General features: G+C 46.2%; 9 non-coding genes across 9 annotated transcripts; all 9 read left to right on the top strand.

Annotated features, from left to right (window-relative positions):
* Positions 1 to 443: 443 nt before the first annotated feature.
* Positions 444 to 516, top strand: TRNAN-GUU (transfer RNA asparagine (anticodon GUU)). The gene has a single exon. It is a non-coding gene; the product is annotated as a tRNA-Asn (tRNA).
* A 2,708-nt stretch (positions 517 to 3,224) lies between these two features.
* Positions 3,225 to 3,297, top strand: TRNAN-GUU (transfer RNA asparagine (anticodon GUU)). The gene has a single exon. It is a non-coding gene; the product is annotated as a tRNA-Asn (tRNA).
* A 5,681-nt stretch (positions 3,298 to 8,978) lies between these two features.
* Positions 8,979 to 9,051, top strand: TRNAN-GUU (transfer RNA asparagine (anticodon GUU)). Its single transcript has one exon. It is a non-coding gene; the product is annotated as a tRNA-Asn (tRNA).
* A 221-nt stretch (positions 9,052 to 9,272) lies between these two features.
* TRNAN-GUU (transfer RNA asparagine (anticodon GUU)) lies at positions 9,273 to 9,345 on the top strand. Its single transcript has one exon. It is a non-coding gene; the product is annotated as a tRNA-Asn (tRNA).
* Positions 9,346 to 10,887: 1,542 nt separating this feature from the next.
* On the top strand, positions 10,888 to 10,960 carry TRNAN-GUU (transfer RNA asparagine (anticodon GUU)). The gene has a single exon. It is a non-coding gene; the product is annotated as a tRNA-Asn (tRNA).
* A 221-nt stretch (positions 10,961 to 11,181) lies between these two features.
* On the top strand, positions 11,182 to 11,254 carry TRNAN-GUU (transfer RNA asparagine (anticodon GUU)). The gene has a single exon. It is a non-coding gene; the product is annotated as a tRNA-Asn (tRNA).
* A 1,542-nt stretch (positions 11,255 to 12,796) lies between these two features.
* TRNAN-GUU (transfer RNA asparagine (anticodon GUU)) lies at positions 12,797 to 12,869 on the top strand. Its single transcript has one exon. It is a non-coding gene; the product is annotated as a tRNA-Asn (tRNA).
* A 221-nt stretch (positions 12,870 to 13,090) lies between these two features.
* TRNAN-GUU (transfer RNA asparagine (anticodon GUU)) lies at positions 13,091 to 13,163 on the top strand. The gene has a single exon. It is a non-coding gene; the product is annotated as a tRNA-Asn (tRNA).
* Positions 13,164 to 25,113: 11,950 nt separating this feature from the next.
* On the top strand, positions 25,114 to 25,186 carry TRNAN-GUU (transfer RNA asparagine (anticodon GUU)). The gene has a single exon. It is a non-coding gene; the product is annotated as a tRNA-Asn (tRNA).
* The last annotated feature ends 569 nt before the right edge of the window (positions 25,187 to 25,755 follow it).

Here is a 25,755-nt window from a genome sequence, read left to right as displayed (position 1 = left end):
TGGGCTTCCGTTGCGCAATGGTTAACGCCGTCGGCTGTTAACCGAAAGGTTGGTGGTTCGAGCCCATCCGGGAGCGGTGTTGTGAGGTCTTAGATGTAACGTAAAATTCAGAGTTTTTTAAAAATAACTGACGAACATTTAATTTTTGGGCTTCCGTGGCGCAATGGTTAGCGCGTTCAGCTGTTATTCAAAAGGTTTGTGGTTCGAGCCCATCCGGGAGCGGTGTTTTGAAGTCTCAGATGTGACGTAAAAAGTCAGAGTTTTTCCACAATACCTGACGACCATTTCATTTCTGAGCTTCCTTGGCTCGAAGGTTAGCGCGTTCGGATGTTAACCAAAAGGTTGGTGGTTCGAGCCCACCCGGCTGCCGTGTTGTGAAGTCTCAAATGTAACGTAAAAAGCCAAAGTTTTTCCACAATACCTGACGACCGTTTAATTTTTGAGCTTCCGTGGCGCAATGGTTAGCGCGTTCGGCTGTTAACCGAAAGGTTGGTGGTTCGAGCCCACCCGGGAGCGGTGTTTTGAAATCTCACATGTAACGAAAAAATCCAAAGTTTTTCCACAATACCTGACGAACATTTAATCTTTGGGCTTCCGTTGCGCAATGGTTAACGCCGTCGGCTGTTAACCGAAAGGTTGGTGGTTCGAGCCCATCCGGGAGCGGTGTTGTGAGGTCTTAGATGTAACGTAAAATTCAGAGTTTTTTAAAAATAACTGACGATTATTTAATTTTTTGGCTTCCGTGGCACAATGGTTAGCGCGTTCGGCTGTTAACCGAAAGGTTGGTGGTTCGAGCCCATCCGGGAGCGGTGTTGTTAGGTCTTAGATGTAACGTAAAATTCAGAGTTTTTTAAAAATACCTGACGAACATTTAATCTTTGGGCTTCTGTGGCGCAATGGTTAGCGCGTTCGGCTGTTAACCGAAAGGTTGGTGGTTCGAGCCCACCCGGGAGCGGTGTTGTGAGCTCTCACATGTAACGTAAAAAGCCAAAGTGTTTCCACAATACCCGACGACCATTTAAATTTTGGGCTTCCGTGGCGCAATGGTTAGCGCGTTCGGCTGTTAACCGAAAGGTTGGTGGTTCGAGCCCATCCGTGAGCGGTGTTGTGAGGTCTCAGATGTGACGTAAAAAGTCAAAGTTTTTCCACAATACCTGACGAACATTTAATCTTTGGGCTTCCGTGGCACAATGGTTAGCGCGTTCGGCTGTTAACCGAAAGGTTGGTGGTTCGAGCCCATCCGGGAGCGGTGTTGTGAGGTCTTAGATGTAACGTAAAATTCAGAGCTTTTAAAAATACCTGACGAACATTTAATCTTTGGGCTTCCGTGGCACAATGGTTAGCGCGTTCGGCTGTTAACCGAAAGGTTGGTGGTTCGAGCCCATCCGGGAGCGGTGTTGTGAGGTCTTAGATGTAACGTAAAATTCAGAGTTTTTTAAAAATACCTGACGAACATTTAATCTTTGGGCTTCTGTGGCGCAATGGTTAGCGCGTTCGGCTGTTAACCGAAAGGTTGGTGGTTCGAGCCCACCCGGGAGCGGTGTTGTGAGATGTCACATGTAACGTAAAAATCCAAAGATTTTCCACAATACCTGACGAACATTTAATCTTTGGGCTTCCGTTGCGCAATGGTTAACGCCGTCGGCTGTTAACCGAAAGGTTGGTGGTTCGAGCCCATCCGGGAGCGGTGTTGTGAGGTCTTAGATGTAACGTAAAATTCAGAGTTTTTTAAAAATAACTGACGAACATTTAATTTTTGGGCTTCCGTGGCGCAATGGTTAGCGCGTTCAGCTGTTATTCAAAAGGTTTGTGGTTCGAGCCCATCCGGGAGCGGTGTTTTGAAGTCTCAGATGTGACGTAAAAAGTCAGAGTTTTTCCACAATACCTGACGAACATTTAATCTTTGGGCTTCCGTTGCGCAATGGTTAACGCCGTCGGCTGTTAACTGAAAGGTTGGTGGTTCGAGCCCATCCGGGAGCGGTGTTGTGAGGTCTTAGATGTAACGTAAAATTCAGAGTTTTTTAAAAATACCTGACGAACATTTAATCTTTGGGCTTCTGTGGCGCAATGGTTAGCGCGTTCGGCTGTTAACCGAAAGGTTGGTGGTTCGAGCCCACCCGAGAGCGGTGTTGTGAGATGTCACATGTAACGTAAAAATCCAAAGTTTTTCCACAATACCTGACGAACATTTAATCTTTGGGCTTCCGTTGCGCAATGGTTAACGCCGTCGGCTGTTAACTTAAAGGTTGGTGGTTCGAGCCCATCCAGGAGCGGTGTTGTGAGGTCTTAGATGTAACGTAAAATTCAGAGTTTTTTAAAAATAACTGACGAACATTTAATTTTTGGGCTTCCGTGGCACAATGGTTAGCGCGTTCGGCTGTTAACCGAAAGGTTGGTGGTTCGAGCCCATCCGGGAGCGGTGTTGTGAGGTCTTAGGTGTAACGTAAAATTCAGAGTTTTTTAAAAATACCTGACGAACATTTAATCTTTGGGCTTCTGTGGCGCAATGGTTAGCGCGTTCGGCTGTTAACCGAAAGGTTGGTGGTTCGAGCCCACCCGGGAGCGGTGTTGTGAGGTCTTAGATGTAACGTAAAATTCAGAGCTTTTAAAAATACCTGACGAACATTTAATCTTTGGGCTTCTGTGGCGCAATGGTTAGCGCGTTCGGCTGTTAACCGAAAGGTTGGTGGTTCGAGCCCACCCGGGAGCGGTGTTGTGAGATGTCACATGTAACGTAAAAATCCAAAGATTTTCCACAATACCTGACGAACATTTAATCTTTGGGCTTCCGTTGCGCAATGGTTAACGCCGTCGGCTGTTAACCGAAAGGTTGGTGGTTCGAGCCCATCCGGGAGCGGTGTTGTGAGGTCTTAGATGTAACGTAAAATTCAGAGTTTTTTAAAAATAACTGACGAACATTTAATTTTTGGGCTTCCGTGGCGCAATGGTTAGCGCGTTCAGCTGTTATTCAAAAGGTTTGTGGTTCGAGCCCATCCGGGAGCGGTGTTTTGAAGTCTCAGATGTGACGTAAAAAGTCAGAGTTTTTCCACAATACCTGACGACCATTTCATTTCTGAGCTTCCTTGGCTCGAAGGTTAGCGCGTTCGGATGTTAACCAAAAGGTTGGTGGTTCGAGCCCACCCGGCTGCCGTGTTGTGAAGTCTCAAATGTAACGTAAAAAGCCAAAGTTTTTCCACAATACCTGACGACCGTTTAATTTTTGAGCTTCCGTGGCGCAATGGTTAGCGCGTTCGGCTGTTAACCGAAAGGTTGGTGGTTCGAGCCCACCCGGGAGCGGTGTTTTGAAATCTCACATGTAACGAAAAAATCCAAAGTTTTTCCACAATACCTGACGAACATTTAATCTTTGGGCTTCCGTTGCGCAATGGTTAACGCCGTCGGCTGTTAACCGAAAGGTTGGTGGTTCGAGCCCATCCGGGAGCGGTGTTGTGAGGTCTTAGATGTAACGTAAAATTCAGAGTTTTTTAAAAATAACTGACGATTATTTAATTTTTTGGCTTCCGTGGCACAATGGTTAGCGCGTTCGGCTGTTAACCGAAAGGTTGGTGGTTCGAGCCCATCCGGGAGCGGTGTTGTTAGGTCTTAGATGTAACGTAAAATTCAGAGTTTTTTAAAAATACCTGACGAACATTTAATCTTTGGGCTTCTGTGGCGCAATGGTTAGCGCGTTCGGCTGTTAACCGAAAGGTTGGTGGTTCGAGCCCACCCGGGAGCGGTGTTGTGAGCTCTCACATGTAACGTAAAAAGCCAAAGTGTTTCCACAATACCCGACGACCATTTAAATTTTGGGCTTCCGTGGCGCAATGGTTAGCGCGTTCGGCTGTTAACCGAAAGGTTGGTGGTTCGAGCCCATCCGTGAGCGGTGTTGTGAGGTCTCAGATGTGACGTAAAATTCAGAGTTTTTTAAAAATACCTGACGAACATTTAATCTTTGGGCTTCTGTGGCGCAATGGTTAGCGCGTTCGGCTGTTAACCGAAAGGTTGGTGGTTCGAGCCCACCCGGGAGCGGTGTTGTGAGATGTCACATGTAACGTAAAAATCCAAAGATTTTCCACAATACCTGACGAACATTTAATCTTTGGGCTTCCGTTGCGCAATGGTTAACGCCGTCGGCTGTTAACCGAAAGGTTGGTGGTTCGAGCCCATCCGGGAGCGGTGTTGTGAGGTCTTAGATGTAACGTAAAATTCAGAGTTTTTTAAAAATAACTGACGAACATTTAATTTTTGGGCTTCCGTGGCGCAATGGTTAGCGCGTTCAGCTGTTATTCAAAAGGTTTGTGGTTCGAGCCCATCCGGGAGCGGTGTTTTGAAGTCTCAGATGTGACGTAAAAAGTCAGAGTTTTTCCACAATACCTGACGAACATTTAATCTTTGGGCTTCCGTTGCGCAATGGTTAACGCCGTCGGCTGTTAACTGAAAGGTTGGTGGTTCGAGCCCATCCGGGAGCGGTGTTGTGAGGTCTTAGATGTAACGTAAAATTCAGAGTTTTTTAAAAATACCTGACGAACATTTAATCTTTGGGCTTCTGTGGCGCAATGGTTAGCGCGTTCGGCTGTTAACCGAAAGGTTGGTGGTTCGAGCCCACCTGGGAGCGGTGTTGTAAGATGTCACATGTAACGTAAAAATCCAAAGATTTTCCACAATACCTGACGAACATTTAATCTTTGGGCTTCCGTTGCGCAATGGTTACGGCCGTCGGCTGTTAACCGGAAGGTTGGTGGTTCGAGCCCACCCGGGAGCGGTGTTGTGAAATCTCACAGGTAACGTAAAAATCCAAAGTTTTTCCACAATACCTGACGAACATTTAATCTTTGGGCTTCCGTTGCGCAATGGTTAACGCCGTCGGCTGTTAACCGAAAGGTTGGTGGTTCGAGCCCATCCGGGAGCTGTGTTGTGAGGTCTTAGATGTAACGTAAAATTCAGAGTTTTTTAAAAATAACTGACGAACATTTAATTTTTGGGCTTCCGTGGCGCAAAGGTTAGAGCGTTCAGCTGTTATTCAAAAGGTTTGTGGTTCGAGCCCATCCGGGAGCGGTGTTGTGAAGTCTCAGATGTGACGTAAATAGTCAAAGTTTTTCCACAATACCTGACGAACATTTAATCTTTGGGCTTCCGTTGCACAATGGTTAACGCCGTCGGCTGTTAACCGAAAGGTTGGTGGTTCGAGCCCATCCGGGAGCGGTGTTGTGAATCTTTGGGCTTCCGTTGCACAATGGTTAACGCCGTCGGCTGTCAACCGAAAGGTTGGTGGTTCGAGCCCATCCAGGAGCGGTGTTGTGAGGTCTTAGATGTAACGTAAAATTCAGAGTTTTTTAAAAATAACTGACGAACATTTAATTTTTGGTCTTCCGTGGCGCAATGGTTAGAGCGTTCAGCTGTTATTCAAAAGGTTTGTGGTTCGAGCCCATCCGGGAGCGGTGTTGTGAAGTCTCAGATGTGACGTAAAAAGTCAAAGTTTTTCCACAATACCTGACGAACATTTAATCTTTGGGCTTCCGTGTCGCAATGGTTAGCGCGTTCGGCTGTTAACCGAAAGGTTGGTGGTTCGAGCCCACCCGGGAGCGGTGTTGTGAGATCTCACATGTAACGTAAAAATCCAAAGTTTTTCCACAATACCTGACGAACATTTAATTTTTGGGATTCCGTGGCGCAATGGTTAGCGCGTTCGGCTGTTAACCGAAAGGTTGGTGGTTCGAGCCCACCCAAGAGCGGTGTTGTGAAATCTCACATGTAACGTAAAAATCCAAAGTTTTTCCACAATACCTGACGAACATTTAATCGTTGGGCTTCCGTTGCGCAATGGTTAACGCCGTCGGCTGTTACCGAAAGGTTGGTGGTTCGAGCCCATCCGGGAGCGGTGTTGTGAGGTCTTAGATGTAACGTAAAAAGCCAAAGTTTTTCAACAATACCTGACGACCATTTAGTTTTTGGGCTTCCGTGGCGCAAAGGTTAGAGCGTTCAGCTGTTATTCAAAAGGTTTGTGGTTCGAGCCCATCCGGGAGCGGTGTTGTGAAGTCTCAGATGTGACGTAAATAGTCAAAGTTTTTCCACAATACCTGACGAACATTTAATCTTTGGGCTTCCGTTGCACAATGGTTAACGCCGTCGGCTGTTAACCGAAAGGTTGGTGGTTCGAGCCCATCCGGGAGCGGTGTTGTGAATCTTTGGGCTTCCGTTGCACAATGGTTAACGCCGTTGGCTGTCAACCGAAAGGTTGGTGGTTCGAGCCCATCCAGGAGCGGTGTTGTGAGGTCTTAGATGTAACGTAAAATTCAGAGTTTTTTAAAAATAACTGACGAACATTTAATTTTTTGTCTTCCGTGGCGCAATGGTTAGAGCGTTCAGCTGTTATTCAAAAGGTTTGTGGTTCGAGCCCATCCGGGAGCGGTGTTGTGAAGTCTCAGATGTGACGTAAAAAGTCAAAGTTTTTCCACAATACCTGACGAACATTTAATTTTTGGGATTCCGTGGCGCAATGGTTAGCGCGTTCGGCTGTTAACCGAAAGGTTGGTGGTTCGAGCCCACCCAAGAGCGGTGTTGTGAAATCTCACATGAAACGTAAAAAGCCAAAGTGTTTCCACGATACCTGACGAACATTTAATTTTTGGGCTTCCGTGGCGCAATGGCTAGCGCGTTCGGCTGTTAACCGAAAGGTTGGCGGTTCGAGCCCACCCAAGAGCGGTGTTGTGAAATCTCACATGTAACGTAAAAATCCAAAGTTTTTCACAATACCTGACGAACATTTAATCGTTGGGCTTCCGTTGCGCAATGGTTAACGCCGTCGGCTGTTACCGAAAGGTTGGTGGTTCGAGCCCATCCGGGAGCGGTGTTGTGAGGTCTTAGATGTAACGTAAAAAGCCAAAGTTTTTCAACAATACCTGACGACCATTTAGTTTTTGGGCTTCCGTGGCGCAAAGGTTAGAGCGTTCAGCTGTTATTCAAAAGGTTTGTGGTTCGAGCCCATCCGGGAGCGGTGTTGTGAAGTCTCAGATGTGACGTAAATAGTCAAAGTTTTTCCACAATACCTGACGAACATTTAATCTTTGGGCTTCCGTGTCGCAATGGTTAGCGCGTTCGGCTGTTAACCGAAAGGTTGGTGGTTCGAGCCCACCCGGGAGCGGTGTTGTGAGATCTCACATGTAACGTAAAAATCCAAAGTTTTTCCACAATACCTGACGAACATTTAATTTTTGGGATTCCGTGGCGCAATGGTTAGCGCGTTCGGCTGTTAACCGAAAGGTTGGTGGTTCGAGCCCACCCAAGAGCGGTGTTGTGAAATCTCACATGAAACGTAAAAAGCCAAAGTGTTTCCACGATACCTGACGAACATTTAATTTTTGGGCTTCCGTGGCGCAATGGCTAGCGCGTTCGGCTGTTAACCGAAAGGTTGGCGGTTCGAGCCCACCCAAGAGCGGTGTTGTGAAATCTCACATGTAACGTAAAAATCCAAAGTTTTTCCACAATACCTGACGAACATTTAATCGTTGGGCTTCCGTTGCGCAATGGTTAACGCCGTCGGCTGTTACCGAAAGGTTGGTGGTTCGAGCCCATCCGGGAGCGGTGTTGTGAGGTCTTAGATGTAACGTAAAAAGCCAAAGTTTTTCAACAATACCTGACGACCATTTAGTTTTTGGGCTTCCGTGGCTCAATTGGCTAGCGCGTTCGGCTGTTAACCAATAGGTTGGTGGTTCGAGACCACCCGGGAGCGGAGTTGTGAAATCTCACAGGTAACGTAAAAATCCAAAGTTTTTCCACAATACCTGACGAACATTTAATCTTTGGGCTTCCGTTGCGCAATGGTTAACGCCGTCGGCTGTTAACCGAAAGGTTTGGTGGTTCGAGCCCATTCGGGAGCGGTGTTGTGACGTCTTAGATGTAACGTAAAATTCAGAGTTTTTTAAAAATAACTGACGAACATTTAATTTTTGGGCTTTCGTGGCGCAATGGTTAGAGCGTTCAGCTGTTAATCAAAAGGTTTGTGGTTCGAGCCCATCCGGGAGTGGTGTTGTGAAGTCTCAGATGTGACGTAAAAAGTCAAAGTTTTTCCACAATACCTGACGAACATTTAATCTTTGGGCTTCCGTTGCGCAATGGTTAACGCCGTCGGCTGTTAACCAAAAGGTTGGTGGTTCGAGCCCATCCGGGAGCGGTGTTTTAAAGTCTCGGATGTGACGTAAAAAGTCAGAGTTTTTCCACAATACTTGACGACCATTTCATTTCTGAGCTTCCTTGGCTCGAAGGTTAGCGCGTTCGGATGTTAACCAAAAGGTTGGTGGTTCGAGCCCACCCGGGAGCGGTGTTGTGAAATCTCACAGGTAACGTAAAAATCCAAAGTTTTTCCACAATACCTGACGAACATTTAATCTTTGGCCTTCCGTTGCGCAATGGTTAACGCCGTCGGCTGTTAACCGAAAGGTTGGTGGTTCGAGCCCACCCGGGAGCGGTGTTGTGAAATCTCACAGGTAACGTAAAAATCCAAAGTTTTTCCACAATACCTGACGAACATTTAATCTTTGAGCTTCCGTTGCGCAATGGTTAACGCCGTCGGGTGTTAACCGAAAGGTTGGTGGTTCGAGCCCATCCGGGAGCGGTGTTGTGAGGTCTTAGATGTAACGTAAAATTCAGAGTTTTTTAAAAATAACTGACGAACATTTAATTTTTGGGCTTTCGTGGCGCAATGGTTAGCGCGTTTAGCTGTTATTCAAAAGGTTTGTGGTTCGAGCCCATCCGGGAGCGGTGTTGTGAAGTCTCAGATGTGACGTAAAAAGTCAGATCTTTTCCACGATACCTGACGTCCATTTCATTTCTGAGCTTCCTTGGCTCGAAGGTTAGCGCGTTCGGATGTTAACCGAAAGGTTGGTGGTTCGAGCCCACCCGGGAGCCGTGTTGTGAAGTCTCAAATGTAACGTAAAAAGCCAAAGTTTTTCCACAATACCTGACGAACATTTAATCTTTGGGCTTCCGTGGCGCAATGGTTAGCGCGTTCGGCTGTTAACCGAAAGGTTGGTGGTTCGAGCCCACCCGGGAGCGGTGTTGTGAGCTCTCACATGAAACGTAAAAAGCCAAAGTGTTTCCACGATACCCGACGACCATTTAATTTTTGGGCTTCCGTGGCGCAATGGTTAGCGCGTTCGGCTGTTAACCGAAAGGTTGGTGGTTCGAGCCCATCCGGGAGCGGTGTTGTGAGGTCTCAGATGTGACGTAAAAAGTCGAAGTTTTTCCACAATACCTGACGAACATTTAATTTTTTGGCTTCCGTGGCGCAATGGTTAGCGCGTTCGGCTGTTAACCGAAAGGTTGGTGGTTCGAGCCCACCCGGGAGCGGTGTTGTGAAATCTCACAGGTAACGTAAAAATCCAAAGTTTTTCCACAATACCTGACGAACATTTAATCTTTGGGCTTCCGTTGCGCAATGGTTAACGCCGTCGGCTGTTAACCGAAAGGTTGGTGGTTCGAGCCCATCCGGGAGCTGTGTTGTGAGGTCTTAGATGTAACGTAAAATTCAGAGTTTTTTAAAAATAACTGACGAACATTTAATTTTTTGGCTTCCGTGGCGCAAAGGTTAGAGCGTTCAGCTGTTATTCAAAAGGTTTGTGGTTCGAGCCCATCCGGGAGCGGTGTTGTGAAGTCTCAGATGTGACGTAAATAGTCAAAGTTTTTCCACAATACCTGACGAACATTTAATCTTTGGGCTTCCGTTGCGCAATGGTTAACGCCGTCGGCTGTTAACCGAAAGGTTTGGTGGTTCGAGCCCATTCGGGAGCGGTGTTGTGACGTCTTAGATGTAACGTAAAATTCAGAGTTTTTTAAAAATAACTGACGAACATTTAATTTTTGGGCTTTCGTGGCGCAATGGTTAGAGCGTTCAGCTGTTAATCAAAAGGTTTGTGGTTCGAGCCCATCCGGGAGTGGTGTTGTGAAGTCTCAGATGTGACGTAAAAAGTCAAAGTTTTTCCACAATACCTGACGAACATTTAATCTTTGGGCTTCCGTTGCGCAATGGTTAACGCCGTCGGCTGTTAACCAAAAGGTTGGTGGTTCGAGCCCATCCGGGAGCGGTGTTTTAAAGTCTCGGATGTGACGTAAAAAGTCAGAGTTTTTCCACAATACTTGACGACCATTTCATTTCTGAGCTTCCTTGGCTCGAAGGTTAGCGCGTTCGGATGTTAACCAAAAGGTTGGTGGTTCGAGCCCACCCGGGAGCGGTGTTGTGAAATCTCACAGGTAACGTAAAAATCCAAAGTTTTTCCACAATACCTGACGAACATTTAATCTTTGGCCTTCCGTTGCGCAATGGTTAACGCCGTCGGCTGTTAACCGAAAGGTTGGTGGTTCGAGCCCACCCGGGAGCGGTGTTGTGAAATCTCACAGGTAACGTAAAAATCCAAAGTTTTTCCACAATACCTGACGAACATTTAATCTTTGGGCTTCCGTTGCGCAATGGTTAACGCCGTCGGGTGTTAACCGAAAGGTTGGTGGTTCGAGCCCATCCGGGAGCGGTGTTGTGAGGTCTTAGATGTAACGTAAAATTCAGAGTTTTTTAAAAATAACTGACGAACATTTAATTTTTGGGCTTTCGTGGCGCAATGGTTAGCGCGTTTAGCTGTTATTCAAAAGGTTTGTGGTTCGAGCCCATCCGGGAGCGGTGTTGTGAAGTCTCAGATGTGACGTAAAAAGTCAGATCTTTTCCACGATACCTGACGTCCATTTCATTTCTGAGCTTCCTTGGCTCGAAGGTTAGCGCGTTCGGATGTTAACCGAAAGGTTGGTGGTTCGAGCCCACCCGGGAGCCGTGTTGTGAAGTCTCAAATGTAACGTAAAAAGCCAAAGTTTTTCCACAATACCTGACGAACATTTAATCTTTGGGCTTCCGTGGCGCAATGGTTAGCGCGTTCGGCTGTTAACCGAAAGGTTGGTGGTTCGAGCCCACCCGGGAGCGGTGTTGTGAGCTCTCACATGAAACGTAAAAAGCCAAAGTGTTTCCACGATACCCGACGACCATTTAATTTTTGGGCTTCCGTGGCGCAATGGTTAGCGCGTTCGGCTGTTAACCGAAAGGTTGGTGGTTCGAGCCCATCCGGGAGCGGTGTTGTGAGGTCTCAGATGTGACGTAAAAAGTCGAAGTTTTTCCACAATACCTGACGAACATTTAATTTTTTGGCTTCCGTGGCGCAATGGTTAGCGCGTTCGGCTGTTAACCGAAAGGTTGGTGGTTCGAGCCCACCCGGGAGCGGTGTTGTGAAATCTCACAGGTAACGTAAAAATCCAAAGTTTTTCCACAATACCTGACGAACATTTAATCTTTGGGCTTCCGTTGCGCAATGGTTAACGCCGTCGGCTGTTAACCGAAAGGTTGGTGGTTCGAGCCCATCCGGGAGCTGTGTTGTGAGGTCTTAGATGTAACGTAAAATTCAGAGTTTTTTAAAAATAACTGACGAACATTTAATTTTTTGGCTTCCGTGGCGCAAAGGTTAGAGCGTTCAGCTGTTATTCAAAAGGTTTGTGGTTCGAGCCCATCCGGGAGCGGTGTTGTGAAGTCTCAGATGTGACGTAAATAGTCAAAGTTTTTCCACAATACCTGACGAACATTTAATCTTTGGGCTTCCGTTGCGCAATGGTTAACGCCGTCGGCTGTTAACCGAAAGGTTTGGTGGTTCGAGCCCATTCGGGAGCGGTGTTGTGACGTCTTAGATGTAACGTAAAATTCAGAGTTTTTTAAAAATAACTGACGAACATTTAATTTTTGGGCTTTCGTGGCGCAATGGTTAGAGCGTTCAGCTGTTAATCAAAAGGTTTGTGGTTCGAGCCCATCCGGGAGTGGTGTTGTGAAGTCTCAGATGTGACGTAAAAAGTCAAAGTTTTTCCACAATACCTGACGAACATTTAATCTTTGGGCTTCCGTTGCGCAATGGTTAACGCCGTCGGCTGTTAACCAAAAGGTTGGTGGTTCGAGCCCATCCGGGAGCGGTGTTTTAAAGTCTCGGATGTGACGTAAAAAGTCAGAGTTTTTCCACAATACTTGACGACCATTTCATTTCTGAGCTTCCTTGGCTCGAAGGTTAGCGCGTTCGGATGTTAACCAAAAGGTTGGTGGTTCGAGCCCACCCGGGAGCGGTGTTGTGAAATCTCACAGGTAACGTAAAAATCCAAAGTTTTTCCACAATACCTGACGAACATTTAATCTTTGGCCTTCCGTTGCGCAATGGTTAACGCCGTCGGCTGTTAACCGAAAGGTTGGTGGTTCGAGCCCACCCGGGAGCGGTGTTGTGAAATCTCACAGGTAACGTAAAAATCCAAAGTTTTTCCACAATACCTGACGAACATTTAATCTTTGGGCTTCCGTTGCGCAATGGTTAACGCCGTCGGGTGTTAACCGAAAGGTTGGTGGTTCGAGCCCATCCGGGAGCGGTGTTGTGAGGTCTTAGATGTAACGTAAAATTCAGAGTTTTTTAAAAATAACTGACGAACATTTAATTTTTGGGCTTTCGTGGCGCAATGGTTAGCGCGTTTAGCTGTTATTCAAAAGGTTTGTGGTTCGAGCCCATCCGGGAGCGGTGTTGTGAAGTCTCAGATGTGACGTAAAAAGTCAGATCTTTTCCACGATACCTGACGTCCATTTCATTTCTGAGCTTCCTTGGCTCGAAGGTTAGCGCGTTCGGATGTTAACCGAAAGGTTGGTGGTTCGAGCCCACCCGGGAGCCGTGTTGTGAAGTCTCTAATGTAACGTAAAAAGCCAAAGTTTTTCCACAATACCTGACGAACATTTAATCTTTGGGCTTCCGTGGCGCAATGGTTAGCGCGTTCGGCTGTTAACCGAAAGGTTGGTGGTTCGAGCCCACCCGGGAGCGGTGTTGTGAGCTCTCACATGAAACGTAAAAAGCCAAAGTGTTTCCACGATACCCGACGACCATTTAATTTTTGGGCTTCCGTGGCGCAATGGTTAGCGCGTTCGGCTGTTAACCGAAAGGTTGGTGGTTCGAGCCCATCCGGGAGCGGTGTTGTGAGGTCTCAGATGTGACGTAAAAAGTCGAAGTTTTTCCACAATACCTGACGAACATTTAATTTTTTGGCTTCCGTGGCGCAATGGTTAGCGCGTTCGGCTGTTAACCGAAAGGTTGGTGGTTCGAGCCCACCCGGGAGCGGTGTTGTGAAATCTCACAGGTAACGTAAAAATCCAAAGTTTTTCCACAATACCTGACGAACATTTAATCTTTGGGCTTCCGTTGCGCAATGGTTAACGCCGTCGGCTGTTAACCGAAAGGTTGGTGGTTCGAGCCCATCCGGGAGCTGTGTTGTGAGGTCTTAGATGTAACGTAAAATTCAGAGTTTTTTAAAAATAACTGACGAACATTTAATTTTTTGGCTTCCGTGGCGCAAAGGTTAGAGCGTTCAGCTGTTATTCAAAAGGTTTGTGGTTCGAGCCCATCCGGGAGCGGTGTTGTGAAGTCTCAGATGTGACGTAAATAGTCAAAGTTTTTCCACAATACCTGACGAACATTTAATCTTTGGGCTTCCGTTGCACAATGGTTAACGCCGTCGGCTGTTAACCGAAAGGTTGGTGGTTCGAGCCCATCCGGGAGCGGTGTTGTGAGGTCTTAGATGTAACGTAAAATTCTGAGTTTTTTAAAAATAACTGACGAACATTTAATTTTTGGTCTTCCGTGGCGCAATGGTTAGAGCGTTCAGCTGTTATTCAAAAGGTTTGTGGTTCGAGCCCATCCGGGAGCGGTGTTGTGAAGTCTCAGATGTGACGTAAAAAGTCAAAGTTTTTCCACAATACCTGACGAACATTTAATCTTTGGGCTTCCGTGGCGCAATGGTTAGCGCGTTCGGCTGTTAACCGAAAGGTTGGCGGTTCGAGCCCACCCGGGAGCGGTGTTGTGAGATCTCACATGTAACGTAAAAATCCAAAGTTTTTCCACAATACCTGACGAACATTTAATCTTTGGGCTTCCGTTGCGCAATGGTTAACGCCGTCGGCTGTTAACCGAAAGGTTGGTGGTTCGAGCCCATCCGGGAGCGGTGTTGTGAGGTCTTAGATGTAACGTAAAATTCTGAGTTTTTTAAAAATAACTGACGAACATTTAATTTTTGGTCTTCCGTGGCGCAATGGTTAGAGCGTTCAGCTGTTATTCAAAAGGTTTGTGGTTCGAGCCCATCCGGGAGCGGTGTTGTGAAGTCTCAGATGTGACGTAAAAAGTCAAAGTTTTTCCACAATACCTGACGAACATTTAATATTTGGGCTTCCGTGGCGCAATGGTTAGCGCGTTCGGCTGTTAACCGAAAGGTTGGTGGTTCGAGCCCATCCGGGAGCGGTGTTTTGAAGTCTCGGATGTGACGTAAAAAGTCAGAGTTTTTCCACAATACCTGACGACCATTTCATTTCTGAGCTTCCTTGGCTCGAAGTCTAGCGCGTTCGGATGTTAACCAAAAGGTTGGTGGTTCGAGCCCACCCGGGAGCGGTGTTGTGAAATCTCACAGGTAACGTAAAAATCCAAAGTTTTTCCACAATACCTGACGAACATTTAATCTTTGGGCTTCCGTTGCGCAATGGTTAACGCCGTCGGCTGTTAACCGAAAGGTTGGTGGTTCGAGCCCATCCGGGAGCTGTGTTGTGAGGTCTTAGATGTAACGTAAAATTCAGAGTTTGTTAAAAATAACTGACGAACATTTAATTTTTGGGCTTCCGTGGCGCAAAGGTTAGAGCGTTCAGCTGTTATTCAAAAGGTTTGTGGTTCGAGCCCATCCGGGAGCGGTGTTGTGAAGTCTCAGATGTGACGTAAATAGTCAAAGTTTTTCCACAATACCTGACGAACATTTAATCTTTGGGCTTCCGTTGCACAATGGTTAACGCCGTCGGCTGTTAACCGAAAGGTTGGTGGTTCGAGCCCATCCGGGAGCGGTGTTGTGAGGTCTTAGATGTAACGTAAAATTCAGAGTTTTTTAAAAATAGCTGACGAACATTTAATTTCTGGGCTTCCGTGGCGCAAAGGTTAGAGCGTTCAGCTGTTATTCAAAAGGTTTGTGGTTCGAGCCCATCCGGGAGCGGTGTTGTGAAGTCTCAGATGTGACGTAAATAGTCAAAGTTTTTCCACAATACCTGACGAACATTTAATCTTTGGGCTTCCGTTGCACAATGGTTAACGCCGACGGCTGTTAACCGAAAGGTTGGTGGTTCGAGCCCATCCGGGAGCGGTGTTGTGAGGTCTTAGATGTAACGTAAAATTCAGAGTTTTTTAAAAATAGCTGACGAACATTTAATTTTTGGGCTTCCGTGGCGCAAAGGTTAGAGCGTTCAGCTGTTATTCAAAAGGTTTGTGGTTCGAGCCCATCCGGGAGCGGTGTTGTGAAGTCTCAGATGTGACGTAAATAGTCAAAGTTTTTCCACAATACCTGACGAACATTTAATCTTTGGGCTTCCGTTGCACAATGGTTAACGCCGACGGCTGTTAACCGAAAGGTTGGTGGTTCGAGCCTATCCGGGAGCGGTGTTGTGAGGTCTTAGATGTAACGTAAAATTCAGAGTTTTTTAAAAATAGCTGACGAACATTTAATTTTTGGGCTTCCGTGGCGCAAAGGTTAGAGCGTTCAGCTGTTATTCAAAAGGTTTGTGGTTCGAGCCCATCCGGGAGCGGTGTTGTGAAGTCTCAGATGTGACGTAAATAGTCAAAGTTTTTCCACAATACCTGACGAACATTTAATCTTTGGGCTTCCGTTGCACAATGGTTAACGCCGACGGCTGTTAACCGAAAGGTTGGTGGTTCGAGCCCATCCGGGAGCGGTGTTGTGAGGTCTTAGATGTAACGTAAAATTCTGAGTTTTTTAAAAATAACTGACGAACATTTAATTTTTGGTCTTCCGTGGCGCAATGGTTAGAGCGTTCAGCTGTTATTCAAAAGGTTTGTGGTTCGAGCCCATCCGGGAGCGGTGTTGTGAAGTCTCAGATGTGACGTAAAAAGTCAAAGTTTTTCCACAATACCTGACGAACATTTAATATTTGGGCTTCCGTGGCGCAATGGTTAGCGCGTTCGGCTGTTAACCGAAAGGTTGGTGGTTCGAGCCCATCCGGGAGCGGTGTTTTGAAGTCTCGGATGTGACGTAAAAAGTCAGAGTTTTTCCACAATACCTGACGACCATTTCATTTCTGAGCTTCCTTGGCTCGAAGTCTAGCGCGTTCGGATGTTAACCAAAAGGTTGGTGGTTCGAGCCCACCCGGGAGCGGTGTTGTGAAATCTCACAGGTAACGTAAAAATCCAAAGTTTTTCCACAATACCTGACGAACATTTAATCTTTGGGCTTCCGTTGCGCAATGGTTAACGCCGTCGGCTGTTAACCGAAAGGTTGGTGGTTCGAGCCCATCCGGGAGCTGTGTTGTGAGGTCTTAGATGTAACGTAAAATTCAGAGTTTTTTTAAAAATAACTGACGAACATTTAATTTTTGGGCTTCCGTGGCGCAAAGGTTAGAGCGTTCAGCTGTTATTTAAAAGGTTTGTGGTTCGAGCCCATCCGGGAGCGGTGTTGTGAAGTCTCAGATGTGACGTAAATAGTCAAAGTTTTTCCACAATACCTGACGAACATTTAATCTTTGGGCTTCCGTTGCACAATGGTTAACGCCGTCGGCTGTTAACCGAAAGGTTGGTGGTTCGAGCCCATCCGGGAGCGGTGTTGTGAGGTCTTAGATGTAACGTAAAATTCAGAGTTTTTTAAAAATAGCTGACGAACATTTAATTTTTTGGCTTCCGTGGCGCAAAGGTTAGAGCGTTCAGCTGTTATTCAAAAGGTTTGTGGTTCGAGCCCATCCGGGAGCGGTGTTGTGAAGTCTCAGATGTGACGTAAATAGTCAAAGTTTTTCCACAATACCTGACGAACATTTAATCTTTGGGCTTCCGTTGCACAATGGTTAACGCCGTCGGCTGTTAACCGAAAGGTTGGTGGTTCGAGCCCATCCGGGAGCGGTGTTGTGAGGTCTTAGATGTAACGTAAAATTCTGAGTTTTTTAAAAATAACTGACGAACATTTAATTTTTGGTCTTCCGTGGCGCAATGGTTAGAGCGTTCAGCTGTTATTCAAAAGGTTTGTGGTTCGAGCCCATCCGGGAGCGGTGTTGTGAAGTCTCAGATGTGACGTAAAAAGTCAAAGTTTTTCCACAATACCTGACGAACATTTAATCTTTGGGCTTCCGTGGCGCAATGGTTAGCGCGTTCGGCTGTTAACCGAAAGGTTGGCGGTTCGAGCCCACCCGGGAGCGGTGTTGTGAGATCTCACATGTAACGTAAAAATCCAAAGTTTTTCCACAATACCTGACGAACATTTAATCTTTGGGCTTCCGTTGCGCAATGGTTAACGCCGTCGGCTGTTAACCGAAAGGTTGGTGGTTCAAGCCCATCCGGGAGCGGTGTTGTGAGGTCTTAGATGTAACGTAAAATTCTGAGTTTTTTAAAAATAACTGACGAACATTTAATTTTTGGTCTTCCGTGGCGCAATGGTTAGAGCGTTCAGCTGTTATTCAAAAGGTTTGTGGTTCGAGCCCATCCGGGAGCGGTGTTGTGAAGTCTCAGATGTGACGTAAAAAGTCAAAGTTTTTCCACAATACCTGACGAACATTTAATATTTGGGCTTCCGTGGCGCAATGGTTAGCGCGTTCGGCTGTTAACCGAAAGGTTGGTGGTTCGAGCCCATCCGGGAGCGGTGTTTTGAAGTCTCGGATGTGACGTAAAAAGTCAGAGTTTTTCCACAATACCTGACGACCATTTCATTTCTGAGATTCCTTGGCTCGAAGTCTAGCGCGTTCGGATGTTAACCAAAAGGTTGGTGGTTCGAGCCCACCCGGGAGCGGTGTTGTGAAATCTCACAGGTAACGTAAAAATCCAAAGTTTTTCCACAATACCTGACGAACATTTAATCTTTGGGCTTCCGTTGCGCAATGGTTAACGCCGTCGGCTGTTAACCGAAAGGTTGGTGGTTCGAGCCCATCCGGGAGCTGTGTTGTGAGGTCTTAGATGTAACGTAAAATTCAGAGTTTGTTAAAAATAACTGACGAACATTTAATTTTTGGGCTTCCGTGGCGCAAAGGTTAGAGCGTTCAGCTGTTATTCAAAAGGTTTGTGGTTCGAGCCCATCCGGGAGCGGTGTTGTGAAGTCTCAGATGTGACGTAAATAGTCAAAGTTTTTCCACAATACCTGACGAACATTTAATCTTTGGGCTTCCGTTGCACAATGGTTAACGTCGTCGGCTGTTAACCGAAAGGTTGGTGGTTCGAGCCTATCCGGGAGCGGTGTTGTGAGGTCTTAGATGTAACGTAAAATTCAGAGTTTTTTAAAAATAGCTGACGAACATTTAATTTTTTGGCTTCCGTGGCGCAAAGGTTAGAGCGTTCAGCTGTTATTCAAAAGGTTTGTGGTTCGAGCCCATCCGGGAGCGGTGTTGTGAAGTCTCAGATGTGACGTAAATAGTCAAAGTTTTTCCACAATACCTGACGAACATTTAATCTTTGGGCTTCCGTTGCACAATGGTTAACGCCGTCGGCTGTTAACCGAAAGGTTGGTGGTTCGAGCCCATCCGGGAGCGGTGTTGTGAGGTCTTAGATGTAACGTAAAATTCTGAGTTTTTTAAAAATAACTGACGAACATTTAATTTTTGGTCTTCCGTGGCGCAATGGTTAGAGCGTTCAGCTGTTATTCAAAAGGTTTGTGGTTCGAGCCCATCCGGGAGCGGTGTTGTGAAGTCTCAGATGTGACGTAAAAAGTCAAAGTTTTTCCACAATACCTGACGAACATTTAATCTTTGGGCTTCCGTGGCGCAATGGTTAGCGCGTTCGGCTGTTAACCGAAAGGTTGGCGGTTCGAGCCCACCCGGGAGCGGTGTTGTGAGATCTCACATGTAACGTAAAAATCCAAAGTTTTTCCACAATACCTGACGAACATTTAATCTTTGGGCTTCCGTTGCGCAATGGTTAACGCCGTCGGCTGTTAACCGAAAGGTTGGTGGTTCGAGCCCATCCGGGAGCGGTGTTGTGAGGTCTTAGATGTAACGTAAAATTCTGAGTTTTTTAAAAATAACTGACGAACATTTAATTTTTGGTCTTCCGTGGCGCAATGGTTAGAGCGTTCAGCTGTTATTCAAAAGGTTTGTGGTTCGAGCCCATCCGGGAGCGGTGTTGTGAAGTCTCAGATGTGACGTAAAAAGTCAAAGTTTTTCCACAATACCTGACGAACATTTAATATTTGGGCTTCCGTGGCGCAATGGTTAGCGCGTTCGGCTGTTAACCGAAAGGTTGGTGGTTCGAGCCCATCCGGGAGCGGTGTTTTGAAGTCTCGGATGTGACGTAAAAAGTCAGAGTTTTTCCACAATACCTGACGACCATTTCATTTCTGAGCTTCCTTGGCTCGAAGTCTAGCGCGTTCGGATGTTAACCAAAAGGTTGGTGGTTCGAGCCCACCCGGGAGCGGTGTTGTGAAATCTCACAGGTAACGTAAAAATCCAAAGTTTTTCCACAATACCTGACGAACATTTAATCTTTGGGCTTCCGTTGCGCAATGGTTAACGCCGTCGGCTGTTAACCGAAAGGTTGGTGGTTCGAGCCCATCCGGGAGCTGTGTTGTGAGGTCTTAGATGTAACGTAAAATTCAGAGTTTGTTAAAAATAACTGACGAACATTTAATTTTTGGGCTTCCGTGGCGCAAAGGTTAGAGCGTTCAGCTGTTATTCAAAAGGTTTGTGGTTCGAGCCCATCCGGGAGCGGTGTTGTGAAGTCTCAGATGTGACGTAAATAGTCAAAGTTTTTCCACAATACCTGACGAACATTTAATCTTTGGGCTTCCGTTGCACAATGGTTAACGCCGTCGGCTGTTAACCGAAAGGTTGGTGGTTCGAGCCCATCCGGGAGCGGTGTTGTGAGGTCTTAGATGTAACGTAAAATTCAGAGTTTTTTAAAAATAGCTGACGAACATTTAATTTTTGGGCTTCCGTGGCGCAATGGTTAGAGCGTTCAGCTGTTATTCAAAAGGTTTGTGGTTCGAGCCCATCCGGGAGCGGTGTTGTGAAGTCTCAGATGTGACGTAAAAAGTCAAAGTTTTTCCACAATACCTGACGAACATTTAATATTTGGGCTTCCGTGGCGCAATGGTTAGCGCGTTCGGCTGTTAACCGAAAGGTTGGTGGTTCGAGCCCATCCGGGAGCGGTGTTTTGAAGTCTCGGATGTGACGTAAAAAGTCAGAGTTTTTCCACAATACCTGACGACCATTTCATTTCTGAGCTTCCTTGGCTCGAAGTCTAGCGCGTTCGGATGTTAACCAAAAGGTTGGTGGTTCGAGCCCACCCGGGAGCGGTGTTGTGAAATCTCACAGGTAACGTAAAAATCCAAAGTTTTTCCACAATACCTGACGAACATTTAATCTTTGGGCTTCCGTTGCGCAATGGTTAACGCCGTCGGCTGTTAACCGAAAGGTTGGTGGTTCGAGCCCATCCGGGAGCTGTGTTGTGAGGTCTTAGATGTAACGTAAAATTCAGAGTTTGTTAAAAATAACTGACGAACATTTAATTTTTGGGCTTCCGTGGCGCAAAGGTTAGAGCGTTCAGCTGTTATTCAAAAGGTTTGTGGTTCGAGCCCATCCGGGAGCGGTGTTGTGAAGTCTCAGATGTGACGTAAATAGTCAAAGTTTTTCCACAATACCTGACGAACATTTAATCTTTGGGCTTCCGTTGCACAATGGTTAACGCCGTCGGCTGTTAACCGAAAGGTTGGTGGTTCGAGCCCATCCGGGAGCGGTGTTGTGAGGTCTTAGATGTAACGTAAAATTCAGAGTTTTTTAAAAATAGCTGACGAACATTTAATTTTTGGGCTTCCGTGGCGCAAAGGTTAGAGCGTTCAGCTGTTATTCAAAAGGTTTGTGGTTCGAGCCCATCCGGGAGCGGTGTTGTGAAGTCTCAGATGTGACGTAAATAGTCAAAGTTTTTCCACAATACCTGACGAACATTTAATCTTTGGGCTTCCGTTGCACAATGGTTAACGCCGACGGCTGTTAACCGAAAGGTTGGTGGTTCGAGCCCATCCGGGAGCGGTGTTGTGAGGTCTTAGATGTAACGTAAAATTCAGAGTTTTTTAAAAATAGCTGACGAACATTTAATTTTTGGGCTTCCGTGGCGCAAAGGTTAGAGCGTTCAGCTGTTATTCAAAAGGTTTGTGGTTCGAGCCCATCCGGGAGCGGTGTTGTGAAGTCTCAGATGTGACGTAAATAGTCAAAGTTTTTCCACAATACCTGACGAACATTTAATCTTTGGGCTTCCGTTGCACAATGGTTAACGCCGACGGCTGTTAACCGAAAGGTTGGTGGTTCGAGCCTATCCGGGAGCGGTGTTGTGAGGTCTTAGATGTAACGTAAAATTCAGAGTTTTTTAAAAATAGCTGACGAACATTTAATTTTTGGGCTTCCGTGGCGCAAAGGTTAGAGCGTTCAGCTGTTATTCAAAAGGTTTGTGGTTCGAGCCCATCCGGGAGCGGTGTTGTGAAGTCTCAGATGTGACGTAAATAGTCAAAGTTTTTCCACAATACCTGACGAACATTTAATCTTTGGGCTTCCGTTGCACAATGGTTAACGCCGACGGCTGTTAACCGAAAGGTTGGTGGTTCGAGCCCATCCGGGAGCGGTGTTGTGAGGTCTTAGATGTAACGTAAAATTCTGAGTTTTTTAAAAATAACTGACGAACATTTAATTTTTGGTCTTCCGTGGCGCAATGGTTAGAGCGTTCAGCTGTTATTCAAAAGGTTTGTGGTTCGAGCCCATCCGGGAGCGGTGTTGTGAGGTCTTAGATGTAACGTAAAATTCAGAGTTTTTTAAAAATAGCTGACGAACATTTAATTTTTGGGCTTCCGTGGCGCAAAGGTTAGAGCGTTCAGCTGTTATTCAAAAGGTTTGTGGTTCGAGCCCATCCGGGAGCGGTGTTGTGAAGTCTCAGATGTGACGTAAATAGTCAAAGTTTTTCCACAATACCTGACGAACATTTAATCTTTGGGCTTCCGTTGCACAATGGTTAACGCCGACGGCTGTTAACCGAAAGGTTGGTGGTTCGAGCCTATCCGGGAGCGGTGTTGTGAGGTCTTAGATGTAACGTAAAATTCAGAGTTTTTTAAAAATAGCTGACGAACATTTAATTTTTGGGCTTCCGTGGCCCAAAGGTTAGAGCGTTCAGCTGTTATTCAAAAGGTTTGTGGTTCGAGCCCATCCGGGAGCGGTGTTGTGAAGTCTCAGATGTGACGTAAATAGTCAAAGTTTTTCCACAATACCTGACGAACATTTAATCTTTGGGCTTCCGTTGCACAATGGTTAACGCCGACGGCTGTTAACCGAAAGGTTGGTGGTTCGAGCCCATCCGGGAGCGGTGTTGTGAGGTCTTAGATGTAACGTAAAATTCTGAGTTTTTTAAAAATAACTGACGAACATTTAATTTTTGGTCTTCCGTGGCGCAATGGTTAGAGCGTTCAGCTGTTATTCAAAAGGTTTGTGGTTCGAGCCCATCCGGGAGCGGTGTTGTGAAGTCTCAGATGTGACGTAAAAAGTCAAAGTTTTTCCACAATACCTGACGAACATTTAATATTTGGGCTTCCGTGGCGCAATGGTTAGCGCGTTCGGCTGTTAACCGAAAGGTTGGTGGTTCGAGCCCATCCGGGAGCGGTGTTTTGAAGTCTCGGATGTGACGTAAAAAGTCAGAGTTTTTCCACAATACCTGACGACCATTTCATTTCTGAGCTTCCTTGGCTCGAAGTCTAGCGCGTTCGGATGTTAACCAAAAGGTTGGTGGTTCGAGCCCACCCGGGAGCGGTGTTGTGAAATCTCACAGGTAACGTAAAAATCCAAAGTTTTTCCACAATACCTGACGAACATTTAATCTTTGGGCTTCCGTTGCGCAATGGTTAACGCCGTCGGCTGTTAACCGAAAGGTTGGTGGTTCGAGCCCATCCGGGAGCTGTGTTGTGAGGTCTTAGATGTAACGTAAAATTCAGAGTTTTTTAAAAATAGCTGACGAACATTTAATTTTTGGGCTTCCGTGGCGCAAAGGTTAGAGCGTTCAGCTGTTATTCAAAAGGTTTGTGGTTCGAGCCCATCCGGGAGCGGTGTTGTGAAGTCTCAGATGTGACGTAAATAGTCAAAGTTTTTCCACAATACCTGACGAACATTTAATCTTTGGGCTTCCGTTGCACAATGGTTAACGCCGACGGCTGTTAACCGAAAGGTTGGTGGTTCGAGCCCATCCGGGAGCGGTGTTGTGAGGTCTTAGATGTAACGTAAAATTCTGAGTTTTTTAAAAATAACTGACGAACATTTAATTTTTGGTCTTCCGTGGCGCAATGGTTAGAGCGTTCAGCTGTTATTCAAAAGGTTTGTGGTTCGAGCCCATCCGGGAGCGGTGTTGTGAAGTCTCAGATGTGACGTAAAAAGTCAAAGTTTTTCCACAATACCTGACGAACATTTAATATTTGGGCTTCCGTGGCGCAATGGTTAGCGCGTTCGGCTGTTAACCGAAAGGTTGGTGGTTCGAGCCCATCCGGGAGCGGTGTTTTGAAGTCTCGGATGTGACGTAAAAAGTCAGAGTTTTTCCACAATACCTGACGACCATTTCATTTCTGAGCTTCCTTGGCTCGAAGTCTAGCGCGTTCGGATGTTAACCAAAAGGTTGGTGGTTCGAGCCCACCCGGGAGCGGTGTTGTGAAATCTCACAGGTAACGTAAAAATCCAAAGTTTTTCCACAATACCTGACGAACATTTAATCTTTGGGCTTCCGTTGCGCAATGGTTAACGCCGTCGGCTGTTAACCGAAAGGTTGGTGGTTCGAGCCCATCCGGGAGCTGTGTTGTGAGGTCTTAGATGTAACGTAAAATTCAGAGTTTTTTAAAAATAACTGACGAACATTTAATTTTTGGGCTTCCGTGGCGCAAAGGTTAGAGCGTTCAGCTGTTATTTAAAAGGTTTGTGGTTCGAGCCCATCCGGGAGCGGTGTTGTGAAGTCTCAGATGTGACGTAAATAGTCAAAGTTTTTCCACAATACCTGACGAGCATTTAATCTTTGGGCTTCCGTTGCACAATGGTTAACGCCGTCGGCTGTTAACCGAAAGGTTGGTGGTTCGAGCCCATCCGGGAGCGGTGTTGTGAGGTCTTAGATGTAACGTAAAATTCAGAGTTTTTTAAAAATAGCTGACGAACATTTAATTTTTGGGCTTCCGTGGCGCAAAGGTTAGAGCGTTCAGCTGTTATTCAAAAGGTTTGTGGTTCGAGCCCATCCGGGAGCGGTGTTGTGAAGTCTCAGATGTGACGTAAATAGTCAAAGTTTTTCCACAATACCTGACGAACATTTAATCTTTGGGCTTCCGTTGCACAATGGTTAACGCCGACGGCTGTTAACCGAAAGGTTGGTGGTTCGAGCCCATCCGGGAGCGGTGTTGTGAGGTCTTAGATGTAACGTAAAATTCAGAGTTTTTTAAAAATAGCTGACGAACATTTAATTTTTGGGCTTCCGTGGCGCAAAGGTTAGAGCGTTCAGCTGTTATTCAAAAGGTTTGTGGTTCGAGCCCATCCGGGAGCGGTGTTGTGAAGTCTCAGATGTGACGTAAATAGTCAAAGTTTTTCCACAATACCTGACGAACATTTAATCTTTGGGCTTCCGTTGCACAATGGTTAACGCCGACGGCTGTTAACCGAAAGGTTGGTGGTTCGAGCCTATCCGGGAGCGGTGTTGTGAGGTCTTAGATGTAACGTAAAATTCAGAGTTTTTTAAAAATAGCTGACGAACATTTAATTTTTGGGCTTCCGTGGCGCAAAGGTTAGAGCGTTCAGCTGTTATTCAAAAGGTTTGTGGTTCGAGCCCATCCGGGAGCGGTGTTGTGAAGTCTCAGATGTGACGTAAAAAGTCAAAGTTTTTCCACAATACCTGACGAACATATAATCTTTGGGCTTCCGTGGCGCAATGGTTAGCGCGTTCGGCTGTTATTCAAAAGGTTTGTGGTTCGAGCCCATCCGGGAGCGGTGTTGTGAAGTCTCAGATGTGACGTAAAAAGTCAAAGTTTTTCCACAATACCTGACGAACATTTAATATTTGGGCTTCCGTGGCGCAATGGTTAGCGCGTTCGGCTGTTAACCGAAAGGTTGGTGGTTCGAGCCCACCCGGGAGCGGTGTTGTGAGATCTCACATGTAACGTAAAAATCCAAAGTTTTTCCACAATACCTGACGAACATTTAATCTTTGGGCTTCCGTTGCGCAATGGTTAACGCCGTCGGCTGTTAACCGAAAGGTTGGTGGTTCGAGCCCATCCGGGAGCGGTGTTTTGAAGTCTCGGATGTGACGTAAAAAGTCAGAGTTTTTCCACAATACCTGACGACCATTTCATTTCTGAGCTTCCTTGGCTCGAAGTCTAGCGCGTTCGGATGTTAACCAAAAGGTTGGTGGTTCGAGCCAACCCGGGAGCGGTGTTGTGAAATCTCACAGGTATCGTAAAAATCCAAAGTTTTTCCACAATACCTGACGAACATTTAATCTTTGGGCTTCCGTTGCACAATGGTTAACGCCGTCGGCTGTTAACCGAAAGGTTGGTGGTTCGAGCCCATCCGGGAGCTGTGTTGTGAGGTCTTAGATGTGACGTAAAATTCAGAGTTTTTTAAAAATAACTGACGAACATTTAATTTTTGGGCTTCCGTGGCGCAAAGGTTAGAGCGTTCAGCTGTTATTCAAAAGGTTTGTGGTT

Source organism: Phalangium opilio, unplaced genomic scaffold (genome assembly GCF_054372755.1).
Source record: "Phalangium opilio isolate 3A_F unplaced genomic scaffold, DU_Popi_V2 ptg000031l_1, whole genome shotgun sequence".
NCBI lineage: Eukaryota > Metazoa > Arthropoda > Arachnida > Opiliones > Phalangiidae > Phalangium > Phalangium opilio.
The sequence above is the reverse complement of the archived record's forward strand: the minus strand, read 5'-3'. Positions and strand labels throughout refer to the sequence as shown.